At 31.2% G+C, this 23,524-nt stretch overlaps 1 protein-coding gene across 8 annotated transcripts in view; it reads left to right on the forward strand.

The window, feature by feature from the left end:
- LOC114326119 (cadherin-87A) overlaps window positions 1–23,524 on the forward strand; it is a 1,008,603-nt gene that overhangs the window by 492,149 nt on the left and 492,930 nt on the right. For 5 of the 8 annotated variants that reach the window (XM_050651140.1, XM_050651145.1, XM_050651144.1 and 2 more), the window contains one exon: window positions 5,072–5,120. The exons of the other annotated variants lie outside the window; for them this stretch is intronic. The gene's annotated coding sequence lies outside the window, so the exon portion shown is untranslated. The remainder of the gene's footprint in view (window positions 1–5,071; window positions 5,121–23,524) is intronic. 8 annotated transcript variants of the gene reach the window in all.

A 23,524-nucleotide genomic window follows, 5' to 3' on the forward strand; every position in this document is an offset into this window, starting at 1 on the left:
ACAATTCCTCTCCAGAACATTACACTTCCCCTTGTATATTTGTGAACAGATCTGAGAGTTTTCGTTCTTGCTTCTCTTCCTCGATCTCTAAGTACACGATTTCATGGGTCATTTGATTTTACACAAATCCTGACTTTTTTGAAAATAGCACATTTTGTCAATTCCCAATGTTCCAATTTTGGTGGTGAAGACACCAATTTAGGCGATCAATCTTGTGCTGCCTGGATAACTCGGGAACCCATAACTGTCTCCTGCTGTATACTTCTTGGTACGAACTCTTCTTCTTATCGTTTCAACTGAAACAGTTACACACCTGTAGCTTCCAAAAGCTGCCTTTAGAGCTGCAGGTGAGAATTGGTTGGTTGGGTGTCTTCCAGCTGATTGGACAATTAAACGATCTTGGAGAGCCGTTATTACTTTTGGCGACTTTCCCTTGCTTTATTTTTGAGCTTTCCTAGTTCCTGTTACCTAGCATAGGTTTTAGACAGAACGCACTGTACACACATCAGGTGCACATAGTGCACACTGTGCACTATAACACCACATCAGGCATATTTTCGTTTTTGGGCGCAAAAGTTAGTTTATTTATTTTCGTTCAATTTGCATCTCAAGCAAATAACCTATACCGTGCCGAGCTTTACTATCCGATTGTCCTACTGTGCACTATAACACCACATCAGGCATATTTTCGTTTTTGGGCGCAAAAGTTAGTTTATTTATTTTCGTTCAATTTGCATCTCAAGCAAATAACCTATACCGTGCCGAGCTTTACTATCCGATTGTCCTATTAGACCAGGGCGCATCTGTAAAAATATTAGTACATTTGGACGTTGAGAGGTGACTCAAATCTTTTGCAGAAATTGCTTGAAAATAAATCAAATAATAATATTTGAGTTATCCTCCCTCTCAAAAAGGTCCGGAACATTGTTTAAATAATCAAAATGTCAAAAAATTAAGGTAAAATTCGATTTTTTTCTTGGTTTTTTGATTATAACTTTAAAAGTATTCATTTCCGAGAAAAGTTGTACTGACATAAAAGTTGCGTAATTAAATTTCCTACAATATAGAATTGGTTAAAAATTTAAGAAATAGTCACCCTTGTTGCAAAATAGCAATAATTGTGAAAAAAACATACAAAAACAAGTATTCGCATTTTACGTTTTTCAACCATTTATGCTACACTTAGGACCTTCATCTTTCATCCAGAAAAACTTTATGATACAGTAAAACAATACTGTAAATTTCATTAAGATCGGTTTAATAGATTTTGTAAAATTAATTTTGCAATACAGCTTTCGCAAAAAAAATTCATTTTTTCAAAATGTTACAGGACTGAAAATAAAGCAGATAGCAAGTTGAATTTTTTTTTGCTGATAGAAGTGTACTGTACCTTTCATTTGCAATTTTCAAAATTAAAATCGATTAATTACCACGGCGTCAGAAAATTTTTGAAATAAACAATAATTTTTGGTGCTACGCGCAGGACAGCGGATAGGTTGCTCTGATTGGGCATTCCAATGACCTTTGATAATGATTGATACATTTTAACTTTTATGACATTTCGATATAAATAAATAAATTTGTTTATTGCAAAATAAAAACACTTACTCTATCCTTTGAAATAACACTTTTATTAGCAAAAACTTTCTTTGTTCATATATTTTAACTTAAATAATAAAAGTTTATTATTTTTAAACATATGCAATTGTTTAAACAATATTTCACAAACAATAATAAAATTAGTTTGATTTTTGTGGAATTAAAAAATTAAAATACAACAAAATATAAAGTAAGAAAATAATATATTAGATAAAGATTGGAAGAAATTTTGGTGGAAATCAACCTGTGTGAATCGAACACCGTTGTCCTGCGCGTAGCACCAAAAATTATTGTTTATTTCAAAAATTTTCTGACGCTGTGGTAATTAATCGATTTTAATTTTGAAAATTGCAAATGAAAGGTACAGTACACTTCTATAAGCAAAAAAAAATTCAACTTGCTATCTGCTTTATTTTCAGTCCTGTAACATTTTGAAAAAATGAATTTTTTTTGCGAAAGCTGTATTGCAAAATTTATTTTACAAAATCTATTAAACCGATCTTAATGAAATTTACAGTATTGTTTTACTGTATCATAAAGTTTTTCTGGGTGCAATACGAAGGTCCTAAGTGTAGCATAAATGGTTGAAAAACGTAAAATGCGAATACTTGTTTTTGTATGTTTTTTTCACAATTATTGCTATTTTGCAATAAGGGTGACTATTTCTTAAATTTTTAACCAATTCTATATTGTAGGAAATCTAATTACGCAACTTTTATGTCAGTACAACTTTTCTCGGAAATGAATACTTTTAAAGTTATAATAAAAAAACCAAGAAAAAAATCGAATTTTTCCTTAACTTTTTGACATTTTGATTATTTACACAATGTTCCGGAGCTTTTTGAGAGGGAGGATAACTCAAATATTATTATTTGATTTATTTTCAAGCAATTTCTGCAAAAACATTTGAGTCACCTCTCAACGTCCATCTCAAAACAGATCCGCCCTGGACTATATATATATTTGTTTATTTTCAATAAAATCCTGTATTCTTCGCAACAATAACAAGTTTTTTCAAAAGAAATAAATATTTCTTTGAAATACATGATGCTTCCATGTAAGTTTGTGTGTGTAGATCTACATATACAGATACGGAAAAATTTTATGAAATTAGTGAGAAATAATAACAAAGATATCAGTATTATATTCACACTTTTCAGAAAGAGATCAAAATTATATGTGCTCCCACCTCCCGAATGAAACCCGTATGATTCCGATTAGTGCAGTCACTGAAGGTGGATATGAGCTATTACCTCCGATTTCGTTGAACCTCCATCGATTTGCATGAAAATTGGTGAGTGGAGGATATTTCAAGGAACAAAGGTAACATGGTGCCAACTTGCGCTTTTATCCTGGGGGTGGATGCCATCCCTCCTCGGGGGTGAAAATAATTTTATTAAAAATAACCCCACAATTTGATAGAGGGGCAAATTATAAGCAAAATTTGTTATATGAAGTTATTAAAATAAATCAAAACTTTTGGAGTTATTAAAGATCAAAGATATTTTTTTTTTCGTGAAAAAGATGCTTTTTTTAGAACCGATTTTTTATAAATAACTCAAAAACTACAAGTTTTTACAAAAAAGTTATTATTATCAAAATTGAGGCTATTAAAAAATCAAATAAAATCCTTACTAGAAAAACCTTTCAATGTTAACTAAAAGTGAGTTATAGGTAATTGAATGTATATTTCTTTCGTCGAGTACCCAAATCTTAGTATTCAAGCTTAAATACCGGGAAAATGATGCATTTTATAACATAAACTTATTAAACATTTGTCAAAGTTCATAGAAATATCTATCAAATAAGCCCTCGAACAAGTTGATAGCATTAAAATTTATGCACCAATAATGTTTCAAAATGTATCTTTTAAAAATTTTTCCAAAAAATGTTATTGTTTTTTGTAAATAACTCCGTTAATTTTTAAGATATCAGGTTCACCTAAAAACTATTTAAAAGTTGATTCCAAGAGCTATTAAAAACGTCAAAATTAGTCTTTCAAACCTCTTAATTTTTAAAAAATGAAAGGTTAAATGGCCCCGGTTACATGGTTCTCGCAGCAAAATTTAAATTTTAAACGTTTCTATCTCGGTTATTTTTTATTCTACGAAAATAGTAAAATGGTTAAAGTGTTTGGAACAGAAAAAACTAAAATTAAGTTATATATCATTTTTACGTAGTTGGTGTTTGGAGTTATTATCAAAAGAAAATGAAAAGTACGATAATTTTAAAAATTCTGATTTTTTAAATTATATCTTTTTTTTCTTCAATAATATGCATTTTAAACCGGTCAAAATTGTTGAAATCATTAACTATGTTAACCTAAAGAAATTCTTGTGAGGATTACTCAAAATTTTAATTTTTGTGGAAATGGCGTATGTTTTAGTTTTCACTTTTTCCCAAAAAAATCGAAAGGGTTCTCTTATTTTATCATAACTTGCTTAAATCTGATGCTATTAACTTCTACTGGCGCTTATTTGATACGTATTCCGAAGTACTTTGACAAGTACTTAACAAGTATATTCTATAAAATGCATCGTTTTCCTGTTATGTAAGCTTGAATACTTAGATTTGAGTACTCATCGAAAAAATTAACATTCAATTACCCGCAACTCACTTTGAAATAACATTAGTGTAGTTCTTTAAGTGGGAAGTGTATTAAATTTTTTATTATCTTTAATTTTGGTAATAATAGCTTTTTTACAAAAGCTTATAGTTTTTGGGTAATACGTGAAAAACAGCTTTAAAACATGCATTTTTTAAGAAAAAATAAAATCTTTGATATTTAATAACTCAAAAAGAAGTGATTTATGTTAATAACTTTATATAACAAATTTTGCTTAGAAGTTGCCCCTCTACCGATTTCTGGTATTATTTTTAATAAAAAAAAATTTCACCCCCAGGGTAAAAGCGCAAGTGGCATCATGTCACCTTTGTTCCTTGAAGTATCTTCTAACGACTCACCAATTTTCATGAAAATCGATAAAGGTTCAACGAAATCGGAGGTGAAAACCTTCAGTGACTTCACTAGATCTAATTTGTCACTGTTACAAATAACGTCCTGCGTTGCCAGTTGTATGATAATTAAAGTAAGTAACATAAAATTAAAATTAGTGGATAAATTGGAATGGGTCTTACCAAAATAAAATATCCATTCTCGTTGTTGAGTTCAGCATGTCACTGTAAGGATGTGCCTATGGATCAAGGCGAAAATTCAGGATTAAGAGTTGTGAAAAACTCACCGAGTTAAGCCACTTTTATTAAGGTCAAACGTAGGTATCGGGGCTAGATAAATGAAGTGATTATGATATAAATAAGACGTTTTATTATACATTTAATTAATAAGGACCAAAGGCACAGTATCCTAACCTCCACCTTATTTTCCGCTACATATAGTATAGTCGTAATCAAAGACAACCAGAGGTTTGGCGCATCCTGCATATATTATATTTTATGACTTTTTCTTTTACAGGTTCAGACTACAGTAATGAACCGTTAGTTCATCGCAGTAATATCATCACGTGACTATATTTTTCATAATTTGATAAAAATGTTGCTTATTTATATCCTGCAAAGATCGTGTACATCAGGAAAATGTTTTTTTTTAATGTTGAATGTGAAATATCTAATGGTTTAATGGTAATGATAAACACGTGGATGTGAATAATAAAATTATTCGTTTTTTAAGATCTTAATCATTTTTATTTCCTTGCGTGTTTAATTCTGGATATGTCGTTGATATTCTACATTTGTTATATTTCCATTTCGTGCGATACATTCTATGCTATGTAATTATTTTTACTAATAATTTATGAATATTTCGTGAAACCACGTTCAGTATGAAGCTTTGAACCCTAATGGAAATATTCCCATAATATATCACAAATTTTATTTATTTGTTTTATTATTTATTTTGTTTTACGATTTTTGTTAAAGTTTTGTTTTAATATTTACGTATTTACGTTTAGTTGAAATCAGTTCATCATTCAATCAATCATCATTCGTCATTTAAAATCAATAGTGTGCACCTAATTTAACAGACTATGTCTATGTAGGTATAGTGAATTTACATGTAGGTATATACTCTCTGAATAACATTTTCAACTTGAAAAATATTGTAATTTTTGATGTTCTACCAAAAAGGACTACGATATTTTTTTTATTGGCTTTAGGATTAGACCATGCGGCCAGAAACAAAGTAAATCGTACATACATAAACATAATATATGTTATCTAAACTATCTAATTACTAATCTAAGTTAAGGTTATCTAAGTCTGACCGACCTTTTTGTTAAGAATAGATATAATAAACATTTTATTTTCAAAGTGAATTTTTGCTAAATTAATCTTTATAAAAATTTTAGCATAAGGACAAGGGTCACACTTTTCTCATTCAAGGGTTTTTCTTTTTTCTTAATAATTATTGATTACCTATGTACTCACCCCACACGGTAAGGCAGGCATGTAGGCAATCAAAAGGAAAGACATTTAAGGTTACAAGCCTAATCTAGTCATTCTATAACTTAATTTTACAGTCATATAGGAAAAACAAAATAAAATCAAAAATACGTTTATCACTCAGTGCCAAAAGATACATAACATTATAGGGACCGTAAACGTTTAAACTTCTTAAATTTTTTGTAAGAATGTCCGACTGATGTGTGTACTTCTTACAATTAAAAAATATATGATCCAAGTCCGCCGTTTCATTGCAAATATCACAAAGATTGTTATTAGTTATTTTTATTTTGTATAAATGTGCCGGATAGCAAGCATGTCCAAATTTCATCCGTGATATGGTTGTTATGGAACTCCTCGGATAATCGAAATTTTTAAACCAGTAATTTTTTCGAATATCGGGTTCTAGCAATGTATATCTTGTGCCTTTTGTCAAAATAAAATGTTTATATTGTTCAGACCATTTTTTATATAAATTATCCTTAGCAATATGTTGTTACACCATGAAGTTGTAGACGCAGAACCTGGTAACTATGTGCTTTCATTCGTTTCGGTACATGGCGCGCATTTTCCTGGTCCAAGTGCATTAGATTCTGACCGTATCTGCCCATAAGACTCTTGGTTAAATTCCACTGCCATAGTGGGACGATTTTATAGCCTATACAGGCTGTTTGGTAAAGAATGGGCCATAGCTTAACCTTAGATTCCTGAGCTTAAAATAGGTCGATTTAAGCTAACTTACCTTAGTACGAAAGTTGATAATAACCGTCTGTCAAAGTTAAAATTTTATTTTATTTATTTTTGAATATTTTCTGACAGACAAGCGGGGTTTTTTGAGATGAGACATCTAAATTCGCCACCAAAAATGATGCATTACCCAGAGGGCGCCACATACGTCTTTCAGCGCTCAGTATGTTCATCTTTTTTATCCCCCACTCTACATACTTTTTGAACCAAAATTTTTATTCTCTTAGTATTTTTACTTAAAAAAGGTATACTACATTTATCTCTTTAAACTCAACTGTTTTCTAGATAAACGCATTTTAAATCTGGGATGTAACATAAGTTTTTGGCTAATATCATTGTAGTTAGACAAGAAAAATTAAATTGAAACCATAATAATTATGGTTTTATCATTTGGGTATACATCATTTTTGGCGTCGAATTTAGATTTTTCGTCCTAAAAACCCCCACTTACTAAATCTCGTGTTATTATCCCATGCCTGTCAGGAAATATCCAAGAATAAATAAAATAAAAGTTTAACTTTGACACCCTGTATTTCGGTTATTATTAACTTGCGGTATTAACTTGCGTACTAAGGTAAGTATATACTTTCCTTCCCTAAGTCCTCTCCCACACAGTCCTTTCATCTTCTATTTGGTTGTCTTTTAATTATATTTTTCTTAACTTCTAAAAACTCTACTGTTAGGCCCAGATAGTTCCAAATTCTGCGTCTGACGTGACCAGACCTTTGCAGTTTCTGTTCTTGAGCCTTTTCTGAGACTCTAGTTGCTTCAGCTATTTTCCTAATTACAGTGTTACCAAAAATCCACCATATCATTTTCAGTGCAGTTATCTCCATCTTCTTTTACTGAACGTGGGCGAGTTTTCGATCTTATTTCGCATTTTCCATTATCTAGAAGCCAAAGTTTTTCCTTCAAGCAATTCGATGTCCCCCATTATTTCTGTTGCTCCCAACCACATATATTCAATTTTCTACCTCCTAAGCATAAGTCCTACCTTCTTTTGCAATAGTCCTTCTCCAGACCTACAACATTTAATTACTCTCCCTCACTAACACGATATCATCTGTAAATAAAATTGACCTAAGATGCAAACCAATCATCCCTGGGAAACTTTCGGTCGATCAGACGCAAATTTTTACTTTGGTGCAGGCTGTCTGATATATCTTTCAAGAGCCTTATGTACTTCTCAGGAATCCATTTCTCTCTCATACATCTCCGTAACTCTTGTCTGGGAACTGTGTCATATACCTTCTCAGGAACTATAAGTACTAAATGTACTCTTTTCTTCTTGTCGTATCTCTTTATCAACTGTCTCAAAGCAAACAAGGCACCCATTGTCCTTCTTCTTGTCATAAACCCAAACTGTTTATTTTATGTCACACTGTAATGTTAATTTGTATTATTATTTTAATAATAATATAAATAAATCAGTTTTATTATGGACAGTAATTTTAATAAATCATTTAACACAATTACATCCTTTATTTTACATTTAAAATCCTTTATAAGTATTTTAAAAGCTTTGGTTTACGGTCAGATTTACTTTTCCTATAACATAAATCTGATCTTGGTTTTTCGCCTTCGCCAATATTTCAATTTTACTACCCATCGATTTTTGCGATAATACCATAAGTAAATTAGATTTGTTTTAAATCATACACCATAAATTTCCTCGGGCAAACAGTTCATCCATAAGAGTTTTCCCAACACAATAACTCATTGAAATTTTAAAGCTTACAGAAATTCTGGAGAACAGACCGGAAAGTCGATGGAAAAATAATAGTCCACAGTATATCGTCATTTTTCACAAATGATTACAAAAGTCTCGACAGATTACGACAGACTCAGTAAAACACAGGTTAAAAACAAAGTAAATATATTTAAGATATTTATATACAGTTCAAAATAAATAAAATACAATATAATTGTATCTTCTGCAAAGGAAAAATAACATTGTACTTATTACTGTCATCAAAACATAATAGTAATATTAAAATGATACAATACACAGCACAATATATACAATAGCAATCTCGCTACACTGAATAAACCTATCTACACATTCAGACTCTGAGCCAACGCATTTTAATCCAATGCGATAACATTAAACAGCAACACACAGATCTTAAAAATCATTAAACTCCAAACAAGAAGTATATGACGATCTATTGTTTCAAATGCTCTTTTGAGATCTATAAAAACTGCGCATATACCGACCCCTGTCGTATCTAAAATACTTTTCATATCTGAGACAACTAACTGTAATGCGGTCTCACATGAATGAGAATTTCTAAATCCAGACTGGTAATTATACAGGATATTATTTGAAGTAATAAATTTAATCAGCTGATTGTACACCACAATTTCTAAAACTTTTTCACAAAATGGGAGCATATTTGTTGGACGTAATTGATCAAGTTTATTAGTATTAGGAACTTTTGGAACAGAAACTATAGTTGATATTTTAAATTGCTTGGGCACCAGACCCTTCTCTAAACTCATATTAATTAAATTTAATAAAGGATAACCTAACACATGAAATAGATTTTTGATAATATCAAGACCTACTTCATCCGTACTATTTTTTTTATATTGTAATTTGATTATATCATATAGTTGGTTTAGTGATATGCTCTCAAAAGTTTCAAAATTTACATCAGATGAAACAACTGTCTGCAAATTTAAATTAATATCACTATTTTGGTCATAACTTACAATAATATCTTTAATACTATCAACATAATATTGATTTAATATGTTTGCCAAATTTACACTATATGTTACACCTTCATGTTCAAGACTTTGAAATTGTGATATAGTTTTATTAGTTCCTACTAACTGTTTGAGATGTTTCCACATTTGTTTAGAATTACCCCTATTTCTATCAATATTTGACTCATAAAATCTAATTTTAACTTGTTTTAAAATTCTAACACAGTTATATCTTTCAATTTTATAGTTATTCCAATCTACGCAATCGTTTGTAAACAAAAATCTTTTATAAGCAATATTTTTATTCTTAACTGCCAATTTACAAGTGTTGTCAAACCATTTATTACCAAAGTTCTTAACTTCCACAGTTTTAACTGGTGACACTCTATTCAAAACATCTACGATATTAGTGACGAAAGTATCAGTAACTTCATCGATGTTTACCGAAGAATATGCCCAATCTTTTACAGATAACCAGTCCGACAAATTAATTTCAAAACTTTTTGTACCGTAACTGCCACACTACTAGACACATTGAGGTAATACAGCCCTGGACCCTTCACTTGTTGCACTGTTTACTTTTTTAACTTTTGTAATCGCAAAACATAACCTGCCATGATTATAGCTATTTGTATAACAAGGGAGGAAAGTGTAACTTTTCCTCCCGAGAATGAAGTTTACTGCCCGACGCGTAGCGGAGGGCAGTAATCATTCAAGGGAGGAAAAGGCACTTTACTCCCATGTTATACATATGGTTTTTCCACCTTCCTCAAATAACAAGTAATTTTGTCATTTTTACTTAATTTATTTATGTAACTAACCAACAAAATTTATTAGAACTAAAACAACAAGTAGGTACAATATAACTGTCAGCTGTCAAATATAAGTCAAATTATTAATGTAAACATTGTTAAATCAAAATAACAATTTACTGTTTTTTACCATTCTGCAAAATATAGGATGTTTTATAAATAAACGTTAAAATGTATAGATACTCCGTAATAGAAAATAGATATTATACAGGGCGTCAGTAAGTTATATTTCATGAATGAAATATTATGACGTCACTTTTACTTTTCCTCCCTAGGGAGGAAAAATATTTTCCTCCCTAGGGAGGAAAAGTACAACTTTGCTCCCTACAATCAGGTCCGGAAAAGTATACTTTCGGTAGAGGTAGGTGGAAAACATATTTACGTTGTGCGAGTAAAGAGACGAGGCTGTAAATTTGTTGGACAAGATATCGACAATATTTAGTAATTAATTATCAATCCTTTTAATTGAAAATTAAAAGTTTTGTAATAACAAAACAGTACCGCACTGTAGTGACATCTTGTCACATATTTATAATCTTTTGATTAAAATTAAAAATTATAGTTTTAGTAATCATACAATGCGTCCATAAAGTAACGCATAAATTCATTATTTCGTAAACCGGCGATATTAAGGAAAAATCCCGAAACAGGTCGATTTTTATTTTTAAATTTCGATTTTTTGGCATATATATCATACTAGTGACGTCATCCATCTGGGCATGATGACGTAATCGATGATTTTTTAAATAAGAATAGGGGTCATGTGATAGCTCATTTGAAAGGGTATTCAATTCTCTATTCAATAATATAAATATTAACATATCTATTTATACAAGGTGTTCAAAAAAACTTTTTTTTAATTAAAATAACTGAGACAAAAAGAAGAATGTATGTAATTTATTTAATCCAAAATACGTTTTACTGTTGTCAGAAAACAGGAAAAAAATGTTTATTTGACAAATAATAAATATTGTTTTTCGCTTAAATTCAATTTTAAAGCTGCCACCCTCCTGTCCCTTGGCAGTTTGAACATTTCGGTTAAACGAAAATCAATGTTTATTTGTCAAATAAAATTTTTTTCTCTTTACTGACAGTAGTAAAATGCATTTTGACTTAAAATAAATTACATATATTCTTCTTTTAGTCTCACTTATTTTAATTACAAAAATGTTTTTTGAACACCCTGTATAAATAATTATGTTAATGTTTATATTATTGGATACAGAATTAAATACCCTTTCAAATGAGCTATCTCATGACTCCTGTTCCCATTTAAAAAAATCATCGATTACGTCATCACGCCCAGATGGATCACGTCACGAGGATGATACATATGCCAAAAACTCGTAATTTAAAAATAAAAATCAGCCTGTTTTGGGATTTTTCCTTAGAGTCGCCGGTTTACGAAATAACGAATTTATGCGTTACTTTATGGACGCACTGTATCTTTTTTTCAGTTTTTTATAGGCTATATTTTTGCTAAGAATATTTTTTTCGACAAAATGTTTTGAGTTATTTGCGAAAAACCGTTTAAAAACGTGGTTATTTTGTTGAAAAATTAACATATTCACTTGCAAATAACTCGAAAAGTATTGATTTGGTGAAAAAACTCTATAGAACAAAAGTTGCTTAGAATTAGTCAGTTTATCCATTTCGGGACTTATCTTAAACATGTATTTTTTTACCCCCGAGATGGGGTGAAACTCACCCCCAGGGCAAAAGCACACATGGGCACCATATCACTTTTTTTCTTTGACATGTTAGCTATGCGTATGCCAAATTTAATGTCAATACAAGCGGTTCTTTAAAATTTACAGCAAAAACCGTGAAAGAATGTACTGAAAGTGCAAAATGTTTTTAAATTAAAACCATTTTTAAGATTTCTGTAATCATTTTCAAAAATGGACGATGTACTGTGGACTATAAGCATTATATCGAAACAGTGGCAGTGTAGCTGAAACAAACTTTTAGATTTAGTAAATTAGGACAATAGCATTTCACACGTAAGGTTGGACGGATTTATTGCTTGCATTAATCACGTACTTCATTAAAATTTGAAACGAATTTTATCGACTCTATTAAACAGTTTGTTCAGTGTTTTGAAACTTTCAAGGGTTTATATTTCGCTGGCATCGTGCTCCGGCAAATTGACGTTCTTTGTGTTTATTATTTTACCTTTTAATTCATGTTTTACACTTTTGTTTCCACCTTTAAAACTTATACAGTGTGGATAGTATACTTGAAAAGCTCTTAAGAAGTTTGAATTTATTTGAATTAACACTTTTGACCCGGGACCCTCACAAAGGTTAAATATGACAGTAACAAGATCTAACTGTTAATAATAATGAATGATAAATGATAAATGATCAGAGACTACATCTTGTCTCTATGAAGTGATTCGAATGAATTATTATTAATGTACACTTTTCTTTGTGGCAGCATTTTCTGGATCAGGACCCACGCGCCTTATTTTATTACCAAATATTAAAAGAACAAAGAAATTATATTAAGTCATCAAAATTAATGTGCCATTTTCGAAATTATTGTTTACGTTTCGTAATAATTAACTAAATTAGCTGGCCGCTTCTGTTTGTTTAATAACAATTCGTTAGATCCCTATACAGGGCGTTTTAATAGATTGTTAAATTCTCGGATATGAATGATGAATATTTGAAAACTAATTTATAAATTTTTTCTTTGAAAAAATCATAATTGTACCATACAAGTGAACTAGATTATGAAAAATGAAACTTAGAACACTGATACGCTATACTCGAAGGCATAGTTGCTCAGTTCTGGTAGATTATCTACTACACATTACTACTTTGGTCTACATTTGTGCTGTAATCTGTAAAGTGGTATCAGCTTAGTTCCAGACTCAGAAAAATTCTTTTGGAGTTGGAGTTTATGTACCATTCCGAGTAAATTCGTATGACTTCCGCTGTAATGAAGATATACTATTCTGAGAGTCCTGTCTTCTTACCTTCTTATCGTCCTCGTTTGAACATAGGCCTCTCCCAACTGCTTTCATCGATCTCTATCCTAAGCAGCATCATTCCAATTTGTTCCGGCTATTTTTTTTTTGATGCCACCCACTCATCTCATCTGTGGTTTTCCGAAGCGGAAGTGGTAGAGCCGAAAAATCATCGTCATAAGTAATATGAAGTTTTTCCTGTGAAATGTGTCCATTGTATATTGACAATTATGATCCCTTTCAGGCTGACACCTCAGTGGATACAGGAAGTAGCAATAAGGGATGAAAGGGGAAAGTTAGTGCAGTCATTAAAGGTTTTCACCTCCTATTTTGTTAAACCTCCATCGATTTGCATGAAAATTGGTGACTAGTTAGAGCATACCTAAAGAAATAAAACTGATTTGGTGCCAACTTGCACTTTTACCCTGGTGGTGAATACCACCCCTTCCCGTCGGTGAAAACAATTTTATTAAAAATAACCCCACAAATCGATAGAGTGACAAATTTTAAGTAAAATTTGTTATATCATGTTATTAAAATAAATCAATACTTTTTGAGTTATTAAAGATCAAAGATTTGTCTATTTAAGAGCACATGCGTGAAGTTACGGATGATAAAAAGAACATATTAATTAATTGTATGTTAGTAAAATATTATTTTTATATTACTCCGATATTTAATTGAATTTTTTCTATCAATATAAACTAAATATGGGGGTGTCCAATAATGGGCACATTTGACATATTCGAATACACTTTTGCTAAATTTATAATATCGAAATAATATAAAAATAATATTTTAGTAACATACAATTAATTAATATGTTCTTTTTCATCTGTAACTTCACGCATATGCTCTTAAACAGACAAATATTTGATCTTTAATAACCCAAAAAGTATTGATTTATTTTTGTCTATTTAAGAGCACATGCGTGAAGTTACGGATGATAAAAAGAACATATTAATAATTAATTGTATGTTAGTAAAATATTATTTTTATATTACTCCGATATTTAATTGAATTTTTTCTATCAATATAAACTAAAAAACTGGGGGTGTCCAATAATGGGCACATTTGACATATTCGAATACACTTTTGCTAAATTTATAATATCGAAATAATATAAAAATAATATTTTAGTAACATACAATTAATTAATATGTTCTTTTTATCTGTAACTTCACGCATATGCTCTTAAACAGACAAATCTTTGATCTTTAATAACCCAAAAAGTATTGATTTATTTTATGTAGAAGTGGAAACATTTAATTGACCAGTAGGTCCTTTAACGTTTCAACTGTTATTTCTGTCGTTCCTGGACTTTTGTTGTTTTTAAGCTGGCTTATTATATTCATTACCTCTTGTTTTGTTGGCGTCTCCACTATCGTATCGTTTTCATCCATATTCTGTATTATGTCCATCTCGTCCTCTTCAACATTATTTAAGAGCTCTTTGAAATAATTTTTCCATCTTTCTAGCACCTGCGCTCTTTCATTTATTAGTAATTCGTCTTCATTCTTAATATAGATGTTTCGGCTTTGATATCCTTGAGTATAGTTAAAATAAATAAAATGTTGAATATAAAAAGAAAGAAAATTTCAATGCAAATGATTAAAAAATATTCTCATTTAATATAATTTTTATGTTTTAAATCTAGTAATTTTTAGTACTTTATGTATCTACAAATACCGCTCATTCTGCATGCCACGCTCTTCTTAATCCATTCAAGCGGGCCATATTTTCCCAACTCCTTGTGTACTCCTTTTATACCCTTTTAATTTTAAGAGAAAACTTCAAGAGACTCTGCTACAAGTTTGGTTAGCGGGTCGCAGGAAACACGCTTAAAAGAATGTGAAAGAAAACTATTCCGGAAGTACACAAAAGTAGTTAAAAGATATAATTGCGCATTTGTTGTAAAATTCTTCGTTGATGGGATTATGAATAGCGAAATTTTTCCTACAAAGAAACGAAAACATTAACTTTTAAGTTACGAGAGTTTTTAAAGTTTTGCGCAAAGTTAAGTCAATTTGTAAATAAAACAGTGTGGTAACTAAGCTAGACGTAAACATCTACTGGAATAAGTTTGGATTGAACCAAAGTATATAGAGTTCAACAAGATAGTCTGTTTGAATATCTAGAAATGATTAAAATATATGATGAAGATCTGATACTTTTACAGCATCTATAATGGAATCAAGAAGCTTATATTTTGGTAGATGGCAAAGAGACAGACAACATTTGCATTCAAAGATATGTCAGACAGGGTTGTGTGCTATCCCCAACTTTGTTTAACGTATACTCAGAAATAATTTTTAACGAAGCCTTGGAAGGGCCATGTGGAGTAAGAATCGAGGGAGAAACTATTAACAACATCAGATATGCAGACGACACCGCGATTATGGCTGACAGTATCGAAGATCTTCAATTTCTTATAGATTGCTCCAATAACGGACTTAACATATATACGACAAAGACAAAGTTACTTCTTGTGGTTAGCAAACAAGACGTCGGCCCTATGCAACTAATTGTCAGTAAGGAACTGATAACAAAAGTTAACCATTTTAAAAAATCCACAAGGAAAAGGAAATGTTTTTCCTGTAGATAGCTGTATACCATCAATCACAAAAATTGGAAAAAATCCTTTGTAAAGGTATAAAATTTTATTAAAATCCCTTTAAAGGGCTACATCACAACAAAACGTTTTCGATTTGTATAAAAAATCATCATCAGTGTTAGATAAACTGGATGCTAGCTGAGCCATCAAAAAAAATATCCAGGTAAAAGCCCTTTAAATATAACATAGATGCGTTAAAAGTGTATACTTTAATAAAATGCCTTATGATGGTCACATGGCAACTAGGATAATGCCCTAAGGTAATGTATTGAAATTTCCCAACACGTGGGATGCCATTAAGTCATTGGAATGTAAACAACTCAATTTGGATCCCACGTGTTGGGGAACTTCAATACATTACCTTAGGGCATTATCCTAGTTGCAATGTGACCATCATAAGGCATTTTATTAAAGTACGCACTTTTAACGCATCTGTTATATTTAAAGGGTGTTTACCCGAATATTTTTCTTTGGTGGCTGAGCTAGCATCTAGTTTATCTAACACTGATGATGATTTTTTATAAAAACAGAAAACGTTTTGTTGTGATGTAGCCCGTTAAAGGGATTTTATTAAAATTTTATATCTTTTACACAAGATTTTTTCCAATTAACCATTTTAAATACCTAGGATGTTGGATAAACGAGACACTACATCCGGATGAAGAAATTAAAACTCGTATAGAAATTGCAAGAGGAGCATTTATGAAACTTAGATCTATTCTGAGGTTGCTCTACACCCTCCTGACGATTTGAGCCAGGCGTAAGGAAATGGGTGAATCCCAAAATTTCACAACAAAAAAGCGAATATTTCGCGAAATGAATGACAGATCAAAAATCTAAAAAATATGTGCTCAATATTTTTTAAAAATCTTTCGAATGATACCAAAAACGACTTCCCACGGAGAGGGGTGGGGGTAAATTTAATATTTTAAATACGAATTCCGCGATATTTCGCGAAATCAACATCAGATCGAAAAACTGCAAGATACACTTATTCAATATTTTTGAAAAATCTATCGAATGGCATCAAGCGCGACCCCCCATGGAGGTGGTGTGGGGGGTTACTTTAAAATCTTACCCCATTTTTTATTATACATTTGGATTGCTTACGTAAAAATAGGTAACTTTTATTCGAAACATTTTTTCGAATTATGGATAGATAACGATATAAACGGATAAAACGATTGCTGGAAATGGAAAATTAAATTAAAAAATGGCAAGCGCCCACTAAAATGGAAAACTTTACTTAACTTTTTATGGTTTTAGGACCTACTCTTCACAACCCAATAGGTCCCCATAACGCTCGAGTGACTGCACATTTAGCATACTTTGCTCCCCTACCATTAACAATCCTAATTGTTATTTGAACTAGTGTGTTTATATTACACGACGATTTTTTACTTAAAAAAGTGGGTAAAGCTATATTTACTAAATAAATATACATATTATTCACGCTCCCAGCCCTTTCAGTCCCTTGTAAGTTTGCGCCCTTTTAATGTAACAAGACAAATCAAATAACTTTCATCAATAAATATAAAACGTTAACTTTTCGGTTACGCATTATACTTAATCGCTCAACCTTTAAAGGAGAATGCTTATTGGTGTGTAGGTAGAAGCCTTGAATATGCATTTCTGTAGCCAACTCTTCTTTATATCCCGAATTTGAAATCTGCTCTCTTCCGCGGACCCGAACAAATAAAAAGGAAAGCTTAAGCGATATTGGAGGAAAATTTATGATAAACCTCACCGTGTACAAGAAAACCAATTTCGTGAAAAAAGAATGAAATAAAGAACCGGTTTTAATATCGAATGTAGCTATTTACAAAGGTTTTATTTGATGTTTTAAATACACTTTATTTGAAAAGGTCTGATATTGGTAGGGAAAGTGTTTTCGAGGTAGGAAAAACGCAAAATTTTACAATAACTTTACAGAAGTTAAAGCTTAAGATTTTAAACTGCTCGTCAAAAGTTAGGGATATAGAAAATTATGCTCATTTTCATAGTTAATTTTTTCGTGAACAGATTACCAGATTTTGCTAGTTTTTTTTATTATTGCAGTTACAGTTGTGCAACGGTTTACTCAAACTTCTTTTTTGTACTTACACCAGGTGAAAGAAAAGAAATGATTTTCTTATGTTAAGTTTATGACACCCTGTAGGGAGGACGAGGTAGAAATGTTAGTATACATCGGAATCGTATTGTAGTCTTATGTGTTGTGAACATTTTGTTTTTTGCATGTACCTGATATCTTTAGAAACAAAGAAGACAGGTGGTTTTACTCTTTAACGTGTGTTTCAATTGAATCAAAACTAAATTAAGAATAAAAAATAACAGTTAACAAAACTTTAAAAACAGAAAGTAACATAAGGTAAACAGTTAAGCCAGGTACCAGGTAAACGATATGCATATCGCAACATAAGAGAGACGAGATTGTTTAAAGGAGGCTCTGTGATCTTTTGAGGGGCAACTTTCTTGAGAATAAGTACGGATTTGGTGTCTGCGTGGAGGCTGTAAATAGCGAGAGGTACATTATACAGATTTTTTTCTTTGAACACTCTGTTCCTTTCGCACTCTAAGTAGGAAACCATTTCATCTACTGAAAAAACGGTTTAGTTTTTTTGTTATTAAAAATATCAGAGAAATTAAAAAAATAAAATATTCACAAAATATTCACGGAGGTAGAGTGGGGGGTTACTTTAAAATCTTAAAGAGGAGCCTCCATTTTGTATTGCAGATTTGGATTCCTTACGTAAAAATCCTCCTACTCAGTCGTTTCCTCATTGCTGAGTGTCGTAATTCCCTATAATACGAGCAACTATTTCCATCGTCTTCTGTCCTGAGCCTCCCTCATGGATTCAGAGAATGTTTTTCCACTGGCTTTCTGTACTTGATCCGTCCATCGAGTAGGTGAGCGACCTCTACTTCTGCGCCCTTCAACGTTTCCCGAAATTATAAGTCTCTCAATATTATCATCACTTCTTCTTGCAATATGGCCGAAAAATTTTAAGACGGTGGAGAGGCAAATAGAGCAAAGTCGAGTCTGAATATTAAGCTCTTGGAGGATTGAGTGATTTGTTCTGTGTTCCGTCCATGAGATCCGAAGCATTCTTCTCCAACACCACATTTCAAAGGCGTCAATCCTTTTTCTGTCGTCCGATTTCATTGTCCATGTTTCGGATCCGTAATTAAATATGGGAAAAATTAAGGCACGTACTAATCTTATTTTGGTGTTCTTCGACAAGAAGCGATCTTTCCAGATTTTCGATAATCGACTCATAGCGTTTTTGGCCATGCCTACCTATTTCTGTTTCACAAGATCCTGTATTACTGATGTAGGATCCTAAATAATTAACCTCGTTAACCACTTCAAACTGGTCTAAGGCTCCTGTTGTCTGAAGTGAATTTGAATAATCTACTATCATAATTTTTGTTTTTCGTTTATTGATCTTGAGCTCTATTGCCTTCAGCTTCCACTAGCTGCAGCAGGCTGGACATTTTTTCTTCGGAAGCAGTTATTAATGTTGCATCATCTGCATATCTGAGATTTGAGATCTTCCTTCCTGCGATAGAAATACAGCCATTCCATTTGTCGAGTGCTTTTCTCATTATATATTCCCCATAGAAATTAAAAAGACTTGGAGATAGAATACATCCTTGTCGGACTCCTCTACCTTTTTTAAAAGGATCGGACTTATAGTTTTCAATTCTTATTGTGATTTCACTGTTCTCATATAGGCTTTTCACCAGAGTTGACAGATGATCAGGAACCCCCATCTTATGTAGAACTTTCCACAAAACTGTCCAGTCTACACAGTCAAATGCCTTCTGATAATTCAGAAAGCAGATGATCATCGGAATTTTGAATTCTCGTGCTTTCGCAATGAGTTGTCGCATATTAAGAATTTGCTCCCTTGTGCCTTTACCCTTCACGAAGCCTGCCTGTTCTTGTGGTATTTGTCTATCCAGGTATGTCTGCATGCGACACTTGATGATTCTCAACAGAATTTTACTTGGGTGTGAAATTAGTGAGATGGTTCGGTAGTTACTACATTTTGTGGTTACTCCTTTCTTACGAATGGGAGTAAATAGTGCGGTACACCAATCACTGGGCCATTTGCCGATTCTCCAAACATGATTGCACAGTCTCCACATTAATTGGAGACCATGTTCTGTAAAAGTTCTGCCGTGGTGTCATCGCAACCAGGTGATTTATTTCTTTTAAGGTGTTTTATGGCTTCATCGACTTCAGACCTTAAAATATCTGGTTCTAGGGTTGTTGTTGAGAGTCTCAGTTAAAAATAAGTAAATTTTATTCGAGAAATTTTTTCGAATTATGGATAGATGGTTATAATCGGAAAAAACGGTTGTTGGAAATGGAAATTTAAATTAAAAAATGGAAAGTCTCCCAGTTTATGGAAAACTTAACTTTTTAACTTAACTTTAACCCAATAAGTTTCCATAACTCTCGAGTAACTGCAAATTTAGGATACATTCCTCTCCTACTATTATAATAATCAAACATATAATCCTTGTTTTTTTTTAATTGTATTTCAATGTCCATAGTCATTTATTTATTTATTAATGCTTTCATTTCAACTTTTTCTGTTGACATATATCTATTCATATTAATTTTGTAAATCAGAGTAACATTGCTTTCAGATATAAATTTATTTCACTATACAGCATTACTTGCTGTAATGCAGCATCAAACTTTCAAAATGATTGACATTTCCCAGCACAAATTCCATAAAATTATTATAAAATTACCCACTAAAGTCCATTATTCGCTTTATCGAAAGCTTTCGAATGATTTTCAATATATATCTATAATGGAAATTTACTTTGATCACACAATTCGAATATGAATTTTATTTGTTTAGCGAGTTGGGTTTATTTGTAGATTGTTTTTAAAAAATACGGTTTAAAATAACACAAATGAATAAGTTATTCCTATTGATAAAGCTTAATTAATTGCCGTACGTTTAAAACGTGTAAATCTCGTCAAATATTAACAGGTTTTTTTTTCATGTTATTTCGACAGAGTATATTAAATTTGATGTGCAATATGTGCATGCCTTTATACAGGGTAGCGATAAAATATGGAAACACAGTAATTTCTCGGAACGATTTTTATAGATTTTGGTGGGTAAGGGTCTTCTAAAGCGGCTGATATTATATCGGTAATTACATTGTTGTCAAATCTTCCGTTTTTCTAAAAATCTAATGAACTTTCTTATTTAAAATGGAACACCCTATATATTTTTTGCATTTTGAAGTCCTTAAGAAATACTGAATATTTTTTATGTTATATACCTAAATGCCATAATTTCGGAGTTATTGCTACATTTATAAATAAAAAAATTAAACAAATTATAAAAATCAATTTTTTCGGCCCGGGTAGACATTATTTTACGTTCTCTGGACCATTGGGAACAAAAAATGTCTTTCCTAATTTTTCTCCAAAGTTAATCGTTTCCGAGTTATAAACAATTTAAAACTGAAAAAAAAATCGAAAAATGACGATTTTCAAGGTTCAACAACACATGTATTTAAAAAATATTATATTTGAAACTACGAAATCTATAAATTCAAGTTCAAACCTTATTTTATCAGCTACCGATAAGCAATTTGAGCTTGTTTTATTTTAAAACATTGTTTTTTAGTTGTTAATGCAGCCCGATCGCCCGTCATCTCATATGAGCTTCATTAACAATTAAAAAAACAATATTTTAGAATAAAACGTGCCAAAAATTCTTATAGGGGGCTGGTAGAAGAAGGTTTGAGCTTGAATTTAGGTGCTTCGTAATGTCAAAAATTATTTTTTGAAGTTATACTTCTTTACCGGCGATATGAGGGTGAATTTTTATATGTTAAAACCTATGATCCCGGCGCATGCTCATTATAACTTTGTTCTGATTGGATGTTCAAATGACATGTCAAAAATTATCCAATATGGCGGCTGTGGCACAGCTGTAGTTAGATTATTTATGGTTGTTGCGTTTTAAAATTTGTGTGAAAAGAAACAACAAACAAAAGTTAGTTAATAGTTATACTGCCTTTTTAAATAGTTTTCATATATCTATATTTTTGGACTTTTGGACTATTTTGGACAAGGAAAACTCATTCTAATTTGGTAAGTAGTTTTTATTATAATCATATTGTATTATACATTTGGATTAGGTTGAAATACAGTAGAGCGTCGATTATCCGAACTAATTGGGGGACATAGGTGTTCGGAAAACCGATTTGTTCGGATAATCGAACTACAATATATTGATACATATGTATAGTCATACATATTTATCCACAAAAATAAAAGCCATATTTTTATACCTACATATTTATATCTTGATAATGACAACTAGCAACTAAACAAAAAAGTGCAGTCTTTGCAACAACATAATTATTTTTGGATACAATATTGAAGAAAATTGAAGATATTTTAAGCGTCAATTATTAACGCTTGCTCGGTATTCGAGTGCGGGACGCGGGAGTCGATAGTTCGAATAAGCGGTCGTTCGGTTGATCGACGTTCGGATAATCGACGCTCTACTGTACATTTATTTTCTCAAGAATGGGGATTTTAGAGAGAAATCCCAAATTAGGTCCGATTTTTATTTTTAAATTATGATTTTATGGCGTAGATTTATTTATCTAGTAGGTATGTAATGCTTTGATTTAGATACTTAATTTGATTACGAACAAAAGTTCTACCAATCTTCATCTAATATATTGTTTTCTTACTGTTTTGTTATATTTTAATATTTTCTTCCACAAAATTTAAACTACATAATTTAATTATATTCAAAACAACTGTCAAACAGTAAAACGTTCAGTTACCCTATTTTTCCACATGACAAATAATTTGGAATTGGACGAGTGAGTCTAGGCTTCGATTTCGAATCAAAGCGCCACGAAATTCACGGGTTCGATTCCCGATGCAAGTTTTTATTTTTTTATTTTTTTATGCATTTTATGATTGTAAGTATATTTGTTATATATTTTTTTTTTCAGAAAATGCGTATTTAAAATTTTGCCAACAATTATTATCGTTCAGAAATCATTTTTTCTTTGTGGCATTTTTCAATGTGTTTGTGTGCGTTTTATTCTTTTATTTTTTTAAATTTTTGGTATTGTCTTAAAAATCACATAATATGTAGTAGAAGTATAACTTCTTACGTGCGTACAAAGTACACACACATTCTTTTTTTTGTGTTGTTGGACTTTAAAAATCGTAATATTTCGATTTTTTTCTGTTTTTAATTGTTTATAACTCGGAAACGATTAACTTTAGGGGAAAATTACAACTGCTTTTTTTGTTCCCAATGATCCAAAGAACCCAGAATAATATCCAACCGGAATGAAAAAATTGATTTTTATAATTTGTTTAAAAAAATTGTTTATTTTTAAATGTAGTAATAACTTCGAAATTATGGCATTTAGGTATAGGGAATATAACATGAAAAATAATCAGTATTTCTTAAGGACTTCAAAACGCAAAAAAATATACAGGGTGTTCTATTTGAAAGAAGAAAGTTCATTAGATTTACATAAAAACGGAAGACTTAACAACAATGTAATTACCACTATAATATCGGCTGCATTAGA

Source organism: Diabrotica virgifera, chromosome 5 (genome assembly GCF_917563875.1).
Source record: "Diabrotica virgifera virgifera chromosome 5, PGI_DIABVI_V3a".
Lineage (NCBI taxonomy): Eukaryota > Metazoa > Arthropoda > Insecta > Coleoptera > Chrysomelidae > Diabrotica > Diabrotica virgifera.